The sequence below is a fragment of the Eublepharis macularius genome, chromosome 17, assembly GCF_028583425.1.
Source record: "Eublepharis macularius isolate TG4126 chromosome 17, MPM_Emac_v1.0, whole genome shotgun sequence".
NCBI lineage: Eukaryota > Metazoa > Chordata > Lepidosauria > Squamata > Eublepharidae > Eublepharis > Eublepharis macularius.
Window position 1 is genome coordinate 15,673,772 of NC_072806.1, and position 15,068 is coordinate 15,688,839.

Consider the following 15,068-nt stretch of genomic DNA (forward strand, 5'->3'; position numbering starts at 1 on the left):
CAGGTTCTCCCAGCGCTCTATAGCAAAGGAGAGAACTGTGCCTGAAGGGGGCGTGATAGTGACTGATGCAGGTTCAGTGGCAGTGGTGCCTAGTAGGATGGTCATTCTAAAGGGGTCTCCTGCCTTCCATACTGCGGCCGACACTAAAATTACTTCACAGTATGGTCCGAAAGCCTCAGTGACAACTGGCGAGGTTTCGAAGTTGGCAGGGGTGGTATATTTGTCTACCACCGGGACTGCGGTGGGGGCAGGCCTGATACGGGGAAGGAACATACATGGAATTGGAGCAAGTGGTGACACTGTGTCAGTAGGCGAGTAACATACTAATTCTTGGGACATGGTTTTTACTCCCACACATAAAATAACAAGCTCTGGGGGTCGGATCCACTGCTCTTCACAACTGCGGAAGTTTGTGCGATCCGTAGGGGTGGTCATATTGCTCTGCTGCACAACTTTGCAGACCATCATTTCATTTCCTGCCAGTGTATTGATACATCTCCAGTGGGGGTAGGGCACTAATTTGGACGGGCGTCCCTCTATTAGGGTGCCTGCCAGCACGAGCAAACACAGGGTAGCCAGGTGCCTCATCTCCTGGCCTTCTTTTTCCTTTTTGTAGTGAAAATATCCTGGGGAGACCTGCGGATATAAGTACAGGCTCCCTGAGTTGGTTGCAGCAAAAATAAAATAAATGAAGTGAAGTAGGGAGAAAGAAAAGGGAGGGCGTTTTTCTGCCAGCACTGTCTATTAGGCGGGGTTCGAACGAGAAGTCCCAGAGCACTAAGCGAGCCTTCCAGCTTGTTGCTCTGGGGAACTCCTGTGCGAAGGTTTCTTTCTAAAGCGTGTATATTTCAGGGGGGGACGTCGGAACGTTAGGCTGGATTATGCAAACTCGCCCCAGGGGTCCCTGGGTGCCTGGACTATGTGGCTTTCAGGTGCCCCTTGCTCGGTGGCGGGCTATTTTTATTTTGCGGGCTGAGAGCTATCGGTCCGGCTCGGCCTGTCCTTGCCATTTTAAAAAGGAAAGAAAACTAAAGAGCGGTTTCCATTAACTATAAGGGTTGCTGCAGACGGTGGCCCTCGCTTTAATTTCCTAAAAATGGGCTTTCGTCATATGTTTGCAGGACAACCAATTTTTGGGGGGGACTCCCCCGGGAGGCCCCATTTTCTGGTTTAAAAAAAAAGGTACACCGGGCAAAAAGAAAAATATACTGAGCAAACGAAAAATGCACTGAGCAAAAAAGAAAAACACATGGAGCAAGAGGCATACGGGTGTGGGGTACTTTTGGGTTGCCCTTACTTGGGGTGTCTGGCATGGCTTCATTAAAACTTCAACATGTCTCCCCCCCTTCTTTTCCCTTATACGGTACGGGCAAGGGAAAAGATTACGTGGGGCGGGCGGCTGCTGGCGGAAAGGGCCGAAATGGGGCCGAGGGCGCTCGGTGGCGTTTATCGAGAAGCGGCGGAGGCGGCCGAGATCTGCCGGCGCCACTGGGTCTGGGTTATTCGGGGGTCATCTTGGCGCGGGGGATCCTGGCTATGTAAATGAGGTACGCTGCCCCTTGTGCGTGGCGAACGCACCCCAATAACATATTCCAGAGGTAACATATTTACAAAATACTGGCGGGTCTTTTACTTTTGCACTAAAGCGTACTAGATGGTGGCGCCGTATAGCAACTCACCATGACGAATATGAACATTAGTAAAAGAGGGATGTTGGGCTATTTGGGGATCCTTTTCCAGGGGAGGCACGGCCCTCAAAGCCAAAGCCGACCATCATGCGAAAGCGTGGGTCTGGCAGGTGAGACCCCGAATCTACGTAGATGCGGGATCTTCACCAGCACGGCGGGTGAAATGTTTTCAAACAAAGAAATCACCTTATTTGGTGGTTTCAACGTTGGAAGACTGCATTCACTTCTGGGCTAAAGCCTCTCCAACCACTTTCACACACAGCAAATCTCTTTTGCCTGTGCAATTTTTTTCCGAACATGCGGCTTACAATCCAATCAAGAATCACTTTCGGTGGTGGTCCTATTTGGCTTTGGTTGCCGTGTCTTCCCCAAGGGTCCCAACTGTGGGGCCCGCCTAGTGAAGTTAAAGAATAGAACTGGAAAAACTTTTAACATTTACACCGATATCTACATATTCTATTGTTTCTTTTATTCTAAAGCTACAAAAGTCTGATCTAAGGGGACACACGGTATCTCTGGCCCAGGGTGGAGTGATATCTGGCGAATCACTGGGCAGAGGGGGGCTGGGCTGGTGGTGGTTCCCCCAGGGTCATACACAGGGGGGGCGGTTTGCAGCGGCTTCCCTTTCCATTCTTTTAATTGAGAGGCATGAAAGTATTTTAGCCACGTTCCTCCTGTCTTTCTTTGGATGGCTACCTGATAGACCGCTGGGGAGACTCTTTTTGTGATAGGGACTGGGCCTTGCCATTTGGCTGCTAGTGAATGCGCCTTTTGCGAAAACTTCCTGTACAGAACGAGCTGTCCTTCCTCCCACTGCCTGGGGTTCCTGACCCATCCCAATTTGCGGTCCATATCCTTCTGAGCTGTGCCCAACCTCTGGGCCACTTGCATGTGGACGGCGTGTATGGATGAGAGCAGGTCCTGGACCGAAGCATCATTAATCACTACAGGCTGCATATCGGAAGGGAGCTGCGTATCTAGCCAGAAGGCCTCCGGGAGCTGCATTCTTCGCCCTGTCATGACCATATGGGGTGTTAGCCCGTGAACTGCGGTAGTGCCTCTGATGGCCATTAGGATTATGGGGAGTTTTTCATCCCAGTCTCTCCCGGAGGAGCGAACCATCTTGCGGAGAGCCTCCTTGAGGGTCCGGTTGGTTCTTTCTATGGCGCCTGAAGCTTGAGGGTGGCCGGCTATGTGGAAGCGTTGCTGGATGCCCAGTGCTTTACAAAGCTCCTGTGTAACTTCTCCGATAAAGTGTGAGCCTAAATCAGAGTCCATGACTCTCACGATGCCCCATCGCGAGAAAACATTATTAAACAGTAATTTGGCTGTGGTGGCTGCATTGTTGCGCTTGCACGGAAACGCTTCGACCCATTTGCTGAAGGGGTCTATGACAGTGAGGCAGTAGCGATTGCCGCGAGCAGTGGGGGGAAGGGGGCCGATAAAGTCAATCTGTATGCGAGCCCAGGGTCCATCAATTCTCTGATGCTGGAGGGGAGCTCTAGGTCCGGTGGGGTCTGCATTAACCATAGCGCAGGACAGACAGTTGTCTACCCATTGCGCTACTTCGGTGCGCATGCCAGGCCACCAACCAACCTCTTTTACCCTTTCCAGAGTCAGATCCTTGCCTCGGTGTCCCTGTTCGTGGACAAACTGAATTAAGTCAGCCCTAACTTCCAATGGCACTACCCAATGGCGTTCGCCGGCTGCATCTACTGCCCAGACTACGTCTTCCTCTTCTCTGATCATGAGTCTCCCTGTCTGATCCCTTCCTGCGGCTAGGAGGTCAGTTATTTCTGGGTCAGATAGTTGCAGTCGTGCTAGGTCTAGTGTTCCTGCGGTTCCCTGAACTTGGCTGCGGGCTTGTGCTCGAGTGGTGACAGGGCGGAGGGGGCAGTCGGTGGCTGATTCCGGTAGGGGAGCATTTTCAGTGGCGGCTGCCTTGGCTGCGAGGTCTGCCTGGTCATTCCAGTAAGCGGTCTCTGAATTTGTCTTCTGGTGTCCCTTGACATGGGTCACCTGCGTTGGGCCTGAGCGGGACTGAAGGAGCGCTGCTACTTGCTGCCATAGCTGTAGGTGGGCTACGGGTTTCCCATCGCTAGCTCTCCACCCCTGATTCTGCCATACCGGGAGCCAGACGGTGGCGGCTTTGGCCGTCCAATCTGAGTCTGTATAAATGGCAAGTGGGCTTTCTGGGGGCTCAAACTCAAGCACTGCCAGAAGCGCTTGCACCTCAGCCGCTTGGCTGGAATGGGGGCGGGCTGGACCTTTAAGAGTATGGGCGTCGCTCACTCGCACGGCGCCGTAGCCTGTCCGAGGGGAGCCTCCAACATGAAAGGAGGAGCCGTCACAGAACCAGCATGTGAAGCCGTTCTGTCGGGCTTCCTCTAGCGGGACTCCCCAAGTGACTGGCCAGACAACCTGTGGTGGCGGGTCCAGGGGGCACTCGTGCTCGGTCCCGGTTACCAATAGGCCATAGGGGGCTGGAGGTTCAGTGGTTTCCTTTTTGAATTCTACCCCGCGGTTGACTAGGGCCAGGGTCCACTGCGCTATGCGGGCGTTTGAGACTTGTCCGTCTTGTATTTTTCCCGACAGGATATATTTGAGAGGCGTGTGGGTAGTTTGAACTATTGTGCGGGAGCCTCCTATGATAAATTCCCAATGGGTCAGACTCCAAACTAGAGCAAGGCATGTCTTCTCGCATGGGCTAAACTTAGCTTCTACTGCGGTTAGGTTGCGAGAGGCATAGGCTACTACTCTAGCGGTTCCCGCTTGCTGCTGGGTGAGCGTGGCTCCTATGCTCTTGTCTGATACTGCTAACTGGATAAAGAACGGCTGGGTGACATCTGGATGGGCTAGGGCCGGGGCTGCGGCCAGGCTGCGCTTTAGCTCGGCTAAGGCTGTCTGTTGCTCCGGTCCCCACTCCCAGGGGGTGTTCTTCTTGAGGAGAGCATAAAGGGGGCGAGCTTTGTCTGCAAAGGACTCAATGAAGTCTCGGGAAAAGTTGAAAGTTCCTAGAAGGGCTCTGAGGGAGGGGACATCGGTGGGTGCAGGCAGCTTGGAAATGACCTCCATTCGCTGGGCGTCCGGGGTGCGACCCTCGGGTCCCAGGGTCAGACCCAGGTACTTGACGCTGGTCTGAACCAGTTGGGCCTTTTCCCTGCTTGCCTTGAACCCAGTCTCGCGGAGGAGTCCCAGGACTTCCCTGGTGATTTGGCGGGCTAATTCTTCCGTGGGGGCGTGGACTAAAATGTCATCCACGTAGCTCAGTACGTGGGGCCTCGAGGAGGGTTGGAGGCGTTCCCACATCTGAACTACATGGGCATGACAAATGCTGGGGCTGGAGTGGAATCCCTGGGGTGTCCGCTTGAATGCGTATTGCTGGCCGCGGAAAGTGAACGCGAACTTGTACCAGCAAGACTCATGCAACCGGATAGAATGGAAAGCGTTGGCCAGGTCTATGACCGAGTAGAACCGGGACCCAGCGGCAATGGCCGTCAGGATCTCATTGTACTTGGCCACAACCGGGGCAACTGGAGGGGTGGTGGCATTCAGGGCACGGAAGTCGACCGTCATCCTCCAGGTCACTCCATCTGCTTTCAGAACTGGCCACAATGGGGCGTTGCAGATGGACTGCATCGGGAGTATGACGTCCCACTCAAGGAGTCCTTCTATAGTCTTGGCTATCCCTGCCTCAGCTTCTGCTGGGTACTTGTACTGTCTTTGGGGAGGGGGGTCCTTTCCTTCAATCAGGACGCAGGCGTCCTTCACTAACCCACACTCGGCCTTGTCTGTCACCCACACTTCGGGAAAGTCCTGAACCCAGGGGTCTCCTGTGATGGGGGCGAGAGGAAGGGGGGCCTTGAGGGCTGCGCATCGATGGACTGCATTAACAAAGTCGGGGCCTCCCGGGATGCGCCACAGGAGCCCGTTCGCTAAGTCAATGGTCAGTCCCTCGGCACGGAAAAATGGCATGCCCAAAAGTCCATCATCTTCTCCCCGGTTTGCGCATGCCGAAATCCGGGTGGCCAGGTTCCCAACGGAGAGGGGGATATCCTGCCAGACCGGGGATTCCTGCGTGCCGCCTCCAAAACCGGCGAGCTGCATGGTTGTGGGGGTCTGGGTGCCCTTTGCAACTAAGGTGGGCCGGAGTATATTAAGAGAAGCTCCGGTGTCTATAAGGAGAGTGGCAGGCTTCTTCTTTTCCCCGGGAGTCCCGATCCCTGCCTTCACTGTCGGTCTCCCCCATGTGTCCGGCTTTAGTTTGGCAACTATGCCCACGGAGGGAGACTGGGACTCGGGGCAACCCTATTCTGATCCTGCACCCTGATTGGTGGAAGCGGCGCTTCCTCTAAAGGGGTTGTTGGGGCTCGGGCGTTCTCGAACCGCAGCTATCGGGGGACTCGAGAAGGGAGGGTCTGGCGGCAAAGGGGGCGCCGACGGAGGTACTGGGGGCTGCTGCTGGTCTTCCCATTCCATGATCGCCTTCATTAGAACGGACGTGGGCTTTCCGTCGAAGAGCTCCATGTTCGCTCCAATGTTTTTGAGGCGCATCCAAAGTTCCCAACGGAGGGAGTCCCTGGACTGGGGCGTGCTGCCTCGGTCCCGGTAGCCCTCGTGGTCGCCCTGCGGTGCTCCCCAAGCATTAGACTGATCTGGAGGCGGGTAGACCTGATGGTGGTACGGGTGCGATGCTCGCGAGTGAGAAGGGGCTATGGGTGCATCCTGCAGTCGGGGCTCGTGGGGTCCCTGCTGGGAGGAGGAACTGTAACTCGGGGTAGGCGCAAAGGAAACTCCCGGACGGTAGTCCCTCGGTCCTCTTCCCCGGTTAAAGCTACTGCTCCTTCCCCTCAGGATTCCTCCCCTTGCCTCCGGATACGGGCTGCGTCCCTGTGGTCGGTACTGAGAGTGAGGGCCATGATTGGCATAGGTAACCGCGCTAATCGGCTCGCTTTCCTTCCTACGAGAGGCTGGGGACTTCACATGGCGGATGGCGCCGGTCTCTCGCAACAGGCCAGCAATGCTCCTGATGCGGGATTCCAGCTCTCCCCATGTAATGCTCCCGGGCTCTACTCCTGCTAGGGCTAGGCGAGTGGTGCTGTTGAGTCCATCTATGACTGCTCTCCTGAACTCTAAGTCGTCGAAATCCGGCATGTCACTTAAGTCTAAATCTACCTCGTCTGCTAGTTCGGCTAGGAGCTGTTTCCTGGCTAAATATGCCTCTGGGTCCTCTCCGGGTTTTTGAGATTCGGCAATATGTAGGGCCTTTAAACTCTTGGTGGGCCACAGGAAGGCGCACAACTCTTTCATGGCACCATACTGACTGCGAGTGGCTAGTCTCCGGTTGGAAATATATGCGTTAAGAGAGGTGACTATTTCGGGGCTGGCACAATGGCGAGCCAGCTGAGCTACATCGGAGCCACTGGCAGAGGGCTGGGACATGGTCACGTGTGCAAACCATTGTATAGCTGAATCTCGGTTCAGGGGTCCCATGCGGTCCGCTATGGCTTGGAGCTCATCGGGCCTCCAATTGCGGGTTTCCTTAACTATTCGGTCTGTCTTCCTGCCATCATCGTCTGTGGTGACAATTTCTTTGGTAGCTATCGGATGGAGGGGCTGTGGGGCTTCCGCAGGCTGGGGCGAAGGGGGTGACCAGTTGTCGGTACTACCTTCGGGGAGGGCCAAGAGGGCTGCGGGATGCACGGCGGAAATTACGGCCTGCTGCATTCCCAGGTGCTGTTTTAGGGCCTCTAGCTCCCTCTTACAAGCGGAGTGGTCTGCTGCGGCTATCTTGGCGACTTTCTGCTCTGCCATGAACTGGGCAGCATGGGTTAATTTGGCAATTTTCTCCTGACCTTCAATTACTGCATGCTCAGCCATATCGGCACGAGCGGTGGCTACTTCAGCCTTGTGCTGGGCGTCCTGGAGGGCAGCGGCTAGTCCCTGCTTCTCCAGCATGAAGTTAACGCGTTCTGAACGCCACTCGGCTGCTTTTTCCTCATGTTCCTTCTTTTCTCTCCTTAGCTTTTCTATCTCCTGTTCCTGTTCTTCCTGAGCTATCTGTAGCTTATTAATTAGGGACACGCTGTCCTGTAGGGCGGTGAAAAGTGCCCAGGCTCCATACCTATCCTTCTTACTTGACCTAGGTTTTTCCTTTTCGCAAAAATCCTGGAAGGCGCTTCTGACTATCTGGAGCGGGTCGGGTCCCTTGAAGGAACCGGCTTCCCAAGGGCAATCTCCTTTCTTAACTAGCCACTTCTCCAGGCGGGGCACGGTGGGGGCTGCCCGGTACATTTTCCTTTTTAGTTTAAGGCTGATCTCGGGGGAGGTTAAAGAGTAGATCAGCGACACCAGGGGTGGGGTGATTAAAGCTGCTCAAGGGTTTTAACAACTTCTTCCTCTCTATGTCCCTTTTGGGAGGTTTATCCTTCCCTCAGGTCCTCAAGGGTTTTTACCAGGGGGTTTTAAGGTTCTACTTTTAGGTTCACAAGGGGATTTTTAAGGGTTCTACACTCGGTTCTTCTCCACCGGGGGAGAAGGAAAATTCCTATTCCCGTTTCAAGCTTGCCTACAAGCCACGGGACCAGGAAAAGTTTACTGGCTCAGAGGGTGCTCTCAAGCTCTCTAAGCCCAAGAACCAAAACGCTCAGTGCTTCCAAGCCTCTGCTCAGAAGCCAAAGCTCAGGGGTCTCCCAAGCCTCTACTCGGAAAACCAAAGCTCAGGGGTCTCCCAAGCCTATGCGCTCAGAAAACCAAAAAGTGTTCCCAAGCCTCTGCCCGGAAACTGCAACTAAGGGGTCTCCCAAGCCTCTGCTCAGGCAACCAGAAATGCTCCCAAGCCTCTGCTCAGGAACTGAAGTGCTTCCAAGCCTCTGCTCAGAAGCCAACAATGCTCTCAAGCTCTCTGCCCAAGAACTAAACTCAAAGTGTCCCCAGGCCTCGTGCTCAGAGACAAACGATTAAACTGTCTCCAAGCCTCGACCAAAAGACCGGAAGCGCTCAAGGACTGCCTCTGCACGTCCCCAAGCAAAAGTGCTCAGGAGTAAATTTACTGTACTCCCAAGCGGAAAAGCGCTCAAGAGTCCTACTAACTCTCAAGCGAGGTGCGCTCAAGAGTTCTACTAACTCTCAAGCAAAAGTGTGCCCAAGAGTCCCACTGACTCCCAAGCGAAGTGTGCTCACGAGTCTAACTTAAAACTCGCAAGCAGAAAGGCGCCCAAGAGTCTATCTTAAAACTCTTAAGCACGGTGCGGCCGGCTGCCGCGGGGCTTCAGGAACCTGGCTTTAGATTCCCAAAGCTAACTAACCAAACGGACTAACGATCCCTTCACGTTTCCTCCGGAGCGGGGATTGAAGCCTAAGTGCTGGCAGGAACGGGGTTTGGACGGACTTAGGAGAGACGGGGGAGGGCGGAAGAGAATTTTATATGTGCTGCTTCAGGATGCGTATATATATAAATCTATAGAGCCTACTTCTGGGATCCCACCCACATAGACGCGTTTAGGCGGCCCGGAAGGTGGCCAGGAACTTCACCAGTTCAGAGGTCCTCACCCACAGTACACCGGTTATAACGGCTGGAGGGCCTCGCGGTGCACCACAAAAGGCAAGTAGTCCAAAGCTGGCTGAAGGAGGAAATGGGGAAAAGCCAACCCACAAGATAGAAATGCTCACTAGAGCCACACACACTCACACTTTTAATTCCCTGAGCTAAAATTGCGCTCTTTACACTGAGGTCTGGAAAATTTTCCTCTAAGTCAATTCGCTGAAGACACGCGTGTCGACTCACGTGCGTTCACACGAACTGGGTTATGCCCGCATTCTCCACCAGTAAACTGTTACCAGAACTGCTCTTTATTGTAATGGGGAATTAGCTGTAGCAGTCTGTAACTATTAATATTAAGCGAGGATCATAACCTATGTATACGGAGGTCCTGATCCCAGACACTCTAGTGAAAAAGAGGCAGACAAGGAGTAAGGTCCAAACACGTGTATTAAGTGTAGCGTAAGCCTAGCTTGCACAATCATACAAAGAACATACAAGGTCTAAGAAACATAGAGTATGAAATACAGAGACGTTCGCATTAGCTGGTTCCCAACGATGATAGGGGGAATACTCACTTATCCTGGAGCGAAGCAGAGACACAGCAGCGAGGGTGGCCCAATGCCAGCACTGGGACCACAGGCGGACAGCAAGGAGGTCTGGATAGGGAATGGCCGAGGCACCGAGTGGTCTGAGAGACCAGCTTAAATACCCCAAAACGTACCCTGGGGCTGGTGCTGTACTTGGTGGTTCTCACAGATTAAAACAAAGGGTCTAATGGGCTACTGAATGGCTTGGATGGGCCACTTTGGTAATCAGATTGTGATAAGTGACACCTCAGGAAGAGGGGACAAAAGAGGGAGGGGGAAATCCAAGTGGGCTGAAAGGATGTTCCAGCGGACAGGGCTTGTCCTGATGTCATCAGCTTTGGAATGCGGAGGTTTCTTTGAGATGCATTCTTTAAGTGCTTGGGATGGTCGGCACTTAGTTCCTTCTCCGGGGCGGCTCCTAAGATATGCAGAGCGGGGCGAGGGGCTCTCGCTGCGGACGTGGTGTGCCCGCTTCGCCGAAATGGCTTCTCAAAGCAGTCTTCTTCCCAGGGTCTTCTGTCTGCCTGAGAACATGGATGCCGGCTGGGCATAGCTGGGGCTGGATAGCAGGCTGCCCGGTAGCGAGGGCAAGCTCGGCAACCTACCCGCGGGAGGCTCCAGGCGGGAACTGACCAGGGAGCGCCTAGCCAGGCTCGCTGGAGGTTTCCCCGGCAGGCGCCCGGCTGCTAGCAGCGGCTTGGGCCCATATGAGGCAGGCTTCCATGGAGGCAGGGGAGCAACACTTTAAAACACAGTCCAAAGCAGGGAACAGGCACGGTCCGTGGCAGATGGCAATGCAGGCACGGGGCACACTTGTAATAAAGTCCAAACACACACACACTGGGAATCCAGATACAGGTCAGGGCAGGGCTGCCCAGGAAAAGAGTCCTTTGTGCAGTTAACCAAACATGGAGTCAGTAAACTACACAGTCTATTACAGCAGCAGGGTAATTGACACGCAGGCAGGAAACTGACACGTGTATCAGAACACACACGTGCAAAGCAGTCTTTGGTGCAGCAGTAAAACAGTGACGCAGGAAACTCTAGCACAGTTCATAGCAGGCTTCAAAGCAGGGGAGAGGGCCTACTTGGCAACACTTTAGAAACTCCCTCAAGAGGCTTTGCCCCAACTGGCCCCAAATTAAATTTCTCCTTGGCTTTTCATTTCTTTGCATTCCAACTAGGCTTGCTAAGTCTGGGTTGAGAAATTCCTGGAAATTTGAGGGTAGAGCCTGGGGAAAGTAGGATTGGGGGAGGGACAGGAGCCTCAGCAGGATATAATGCTGTAGACTCCATCTTCCAACACAGCCATTTTCTTCAGGGGAACAGCCCATAGTTTCATTCACTATTGGCCATGGTTTCATTCACCACTCCAGTCACTTGCCCACCTCCAATTCCCATCACATCCTGAACTTGGAGCTTCAGAGGCCTCATGGTTATTTGCCTGAAAAGGTTAAAGGCCACCATCAAGGAACACCTCCAGGAAACTTGTTATGGACTCAGTGTGTGTTATGTGTTATCAAGTCGTCTCCGACCTATGGCAACCTTATGAATGAAAGATGTCCAAAATGTTCTATCTTTAACAGACTTGCTCAGATCCTGCAAACTGGAGGACATGGCTTTTTTTATGGAGTCAAGCCATCTCGTTTTAGGTCTTCCTCTTTTCCTGCTGCCTTCCACTTTTCCTAGCGTTATTAACTTTTCCAGAGAATCTTGGCTTCTCATGATGTGACCAAAGTATGATAGCTTTAGTCTTGTCATTTTAGCTTTTAAGGAGAATTCAGGCTTGATTTGATCTAGTAGCCACTTATTTGTCTTTTGGGCCATCCATAGTACTCTATGCCCATAGATATTCTAGATCAGTGATTCCCCTGTGGTACCTATGGTCACAATGGTGCCTGCCATATATTTCCTGACATCTAGCTGCTTCTTCCCTAAAGCTTCATGGCTTTCTTCCATTTCATTTGAGTAGGAGGTGCTTCAGAGATTTCAGAAGCTATTACCTTTGCATCTGCAGCTGGAAACAGCTGCCGCCATCATAGGAAGCTTCTTGGCTCGATACCTCTTGACATTTTGTGTGACCTCCCCACATTTCGTGACCCAACCTGCATGGCAGCCATTTTGTGACTGGTCTCACTCCCCTATGACAGCCATTTTGTTGTGGTGCCCACTACCTGTTCTCAAAAGTCCACAAATACCCCCAGGTTCAACATGGCTAGGAACTACTGTTCTTGATCTGCCAAGGAGTAATCAAGTTGCACCTTCTTTCTACCATCATCACTAGAGATGGGCACAAACTGGGAAAATACTGAAGCGTGCAGTTCATCGTTCATCTCATTGCACGAACCACAAACTTTCACGAACTTGCCCCAGTTCATGAACTGGTTCAATTGGTCTGTGAAAACATCACTTCTGGGGCAGCAGAAGGTCTGCAGAAAGCCCATTCCCCCCCGCTCCATCGCTTAGGAAACTGATTGATCAGTGTCAGGCTGTCTGCAGCGACAAACTGAAAAATAAACCAAATGAACTGGCCTAAAGTTTGTAACGATTCATCAGAAATGGGCTCTGATGAACTGCTGGTTTGCAAACCACAAACCAGGCTAGTTTGTGACGAATTTTGGCTCGTATTTCAGTTCATGCCCATCTCTAATCATCTGCTCCAAAAAACAGTTGATAGGGATGGAGAAATTTCATTTCCAATCTCAGCAAAAAAGGGGGGGCTGAAGTCTCACCCAATGCAATAGACTGGCACAGGTCTGAAGTCCTGCTGCAGCAGCAATTGCTATCTACTTTGGCAGTCTCTGTGGGCACTCGCAGTCCAGGTCGCTTCTCAGCCACTGTTCTTGAATTTATACTAATGCAGCCTCCCAAGTCACCCGTCAAACACAGTTTTGGAAAACAGAGCACTCTGATAGCTGGCAGATGCTGTAGCCAAGATAATGATCTCTCCCTCGGTTTGGTATTATGTAACTTTAAGATAAAAGCCCAGAGCATGCAGCTAAATGCACCTCAGCAAGTCAGAAATCCCAGCAATTTCAGCAAACCTCAGAGACAAGCTAGAAACCAAACTGACAGTAACATCTTTATGGAGATTCTGTTTTCTCTCTGAGCCACGTGCCTTCATCCTCTCAGTGACTCTGTAGTTACAGGCTCATTCTTCCATACTGAATTTGAACAGAACTTGCCTCGCTCCCCTCACCCACATTTTTTTTTCTATAGCTAGACCAAGTCAGGGCAATTTCATGTCATGGCAGTTGAGCCAGTGTGATATTGTTGCTATAGCAATGGAGTTCTACTGAGAAGCCACAATTCAAATACACCCTTAGCCCCAAAGCTTATTGAGTGTCCATGGGCCTGTCATTTTGTCCCTCTAGGAGACCTACATCACAGAGCTGGTGGAAGAAATGGTGTTAGTAGCCCTAATAGGCCTACACTTTAAGACATGCTGCCTGGCAAGGCAGGAATACTGTTGCTATCTCCTGGCCATGAGAAAGCACTGAACTGTGGGGCCATGGGAAAGGCCAGCCAACAGCCCCTCACATCCCCCAGAGATAGACCAGTTTGAAGATCAAAATAATGATCTTTCTGGAGTTCCTGAGTTATTCCCGCTAATTTCCTCTAGGGTTGCCAGCCTACAGGTGGTGGCTGGAGATCTCCCGGAATTACAGCTGATCTCCAGGCCACAGAGAAAATGGATGCTTTGGAGGGTAGGCTCTATGGCATTATACCCCATTGAGGCCTGTCCCCCTCCCCAAACTCTACTCTTTCCAGGCTCCATCTCCAAAATCTCCTGGAATTTCCCAGCCTGGACCTGGCAACCCTACCCCTCACCCCCTTACTAATTGTAGGCACTCAGGAAGCAGACTCAGCAAGTCATCAATAGGCCCTTTGGGCATCAACAGAAGTAATTGATCAAATCTTCTCTGGTTTTATTGTTTTACAGTGCCAGAGACAACCTTTTGAATTGTTGTGATGGGCAAAGGGCCCCATCCTGCCCAAAAGGATACGCTTTACCTTATAAAAAGGGCAGCTTTCTAGCAGTCAGGTGTGTCCTGGGATTTCCCCCCCACACACTCTCAAACTTCCATCTGAGTCCTCGCCTTCTCCTTGTCACAAAGTGTTGGTTGCTCAAGGCTGCTACTCTACAGGAGATCCTTGCCTTCTCCTCTTCTACACTGGTAACTATAAGCCTTCCTTGGAACTGCTTTCCCATTTACTCACTGTTTTCCAGTTAAATCTCTGTGTCTGCTACGTGCATTATGTGCAATTGCTCTTTATTGCTTCTTTAATAAAAATCACTCCAGTTGAACATCTGCCTGTTTCTTAAAGGGTTCTCTAGAGGAAGCAATCCTCGTAGACACTGGTAAAAAGATTCTAGTTACTCTCCTCTTGCTGCCTCTCCTAGTTACTAATTCCCCCAGCTCACAAGCCGATCCCCTATTTGGGTAACAATGGGGGCTTGGGGTGAAGGATAGGATAAACGTGTGATAATAATTTTGAAACTTTCATGAACCTTAACTGCACACCTGAAGAAACATGTGATATGACCAGGGCTCATTTCAAGGGGGAATGTGCAGGAACGCAGTTCCAGCAGTTCCCCAAAGAGGTCACGTGTCAAGTGGCCCCGCCCACCTGACTCTTGGCCATTTTGGGCCCATTTCAGCCTGGATTGGGGCTGAAATGGCCCAGATCGGGCCTCTGACGGGTGGTGGATCACTCTCCCACTCAGTAGCAGCCCAATCCTGACCATTTTGGACCCCTTTGGGGCCATTTTCAGCCCCTTTTTTGCCATTTTGTGCCCTGAATGGCCGGGATTGGGTCCAAAACAGCCAGGATAGATGATGTCAGGGTGTGTGGCATATGCAAATCAGTTATGCTAATGACACACTTCCGGTGATGTCAAGGGGTGTGGCATATGCTAATGAGTTCCTCCAGCTCTTTTTCTAGGAAATGACCCCTGGATATGACTATATACACACATTGGTCCTTCACACCGATTAGAAGGCTGTTCGGGTGGGACCAGCTGATTATGCCCTCCCCCTGGCAGCCACTGTAAGGGGAAAATTTCTATCTGTGGGAGTCAGACATCAACAGAGCAAGCTGACAAGGGAGCTCAGAGTACCCTCCAAAGTTCTCAAAATGAAGTTGGACAATTTGGATTCTTCTGTGGTTTAATTCTGGCCTTTTCTTAACCTAAACATAATCAGTTTCTTGGCACCTTCACTTGCTTCTCAACCTGGATCATCTTTA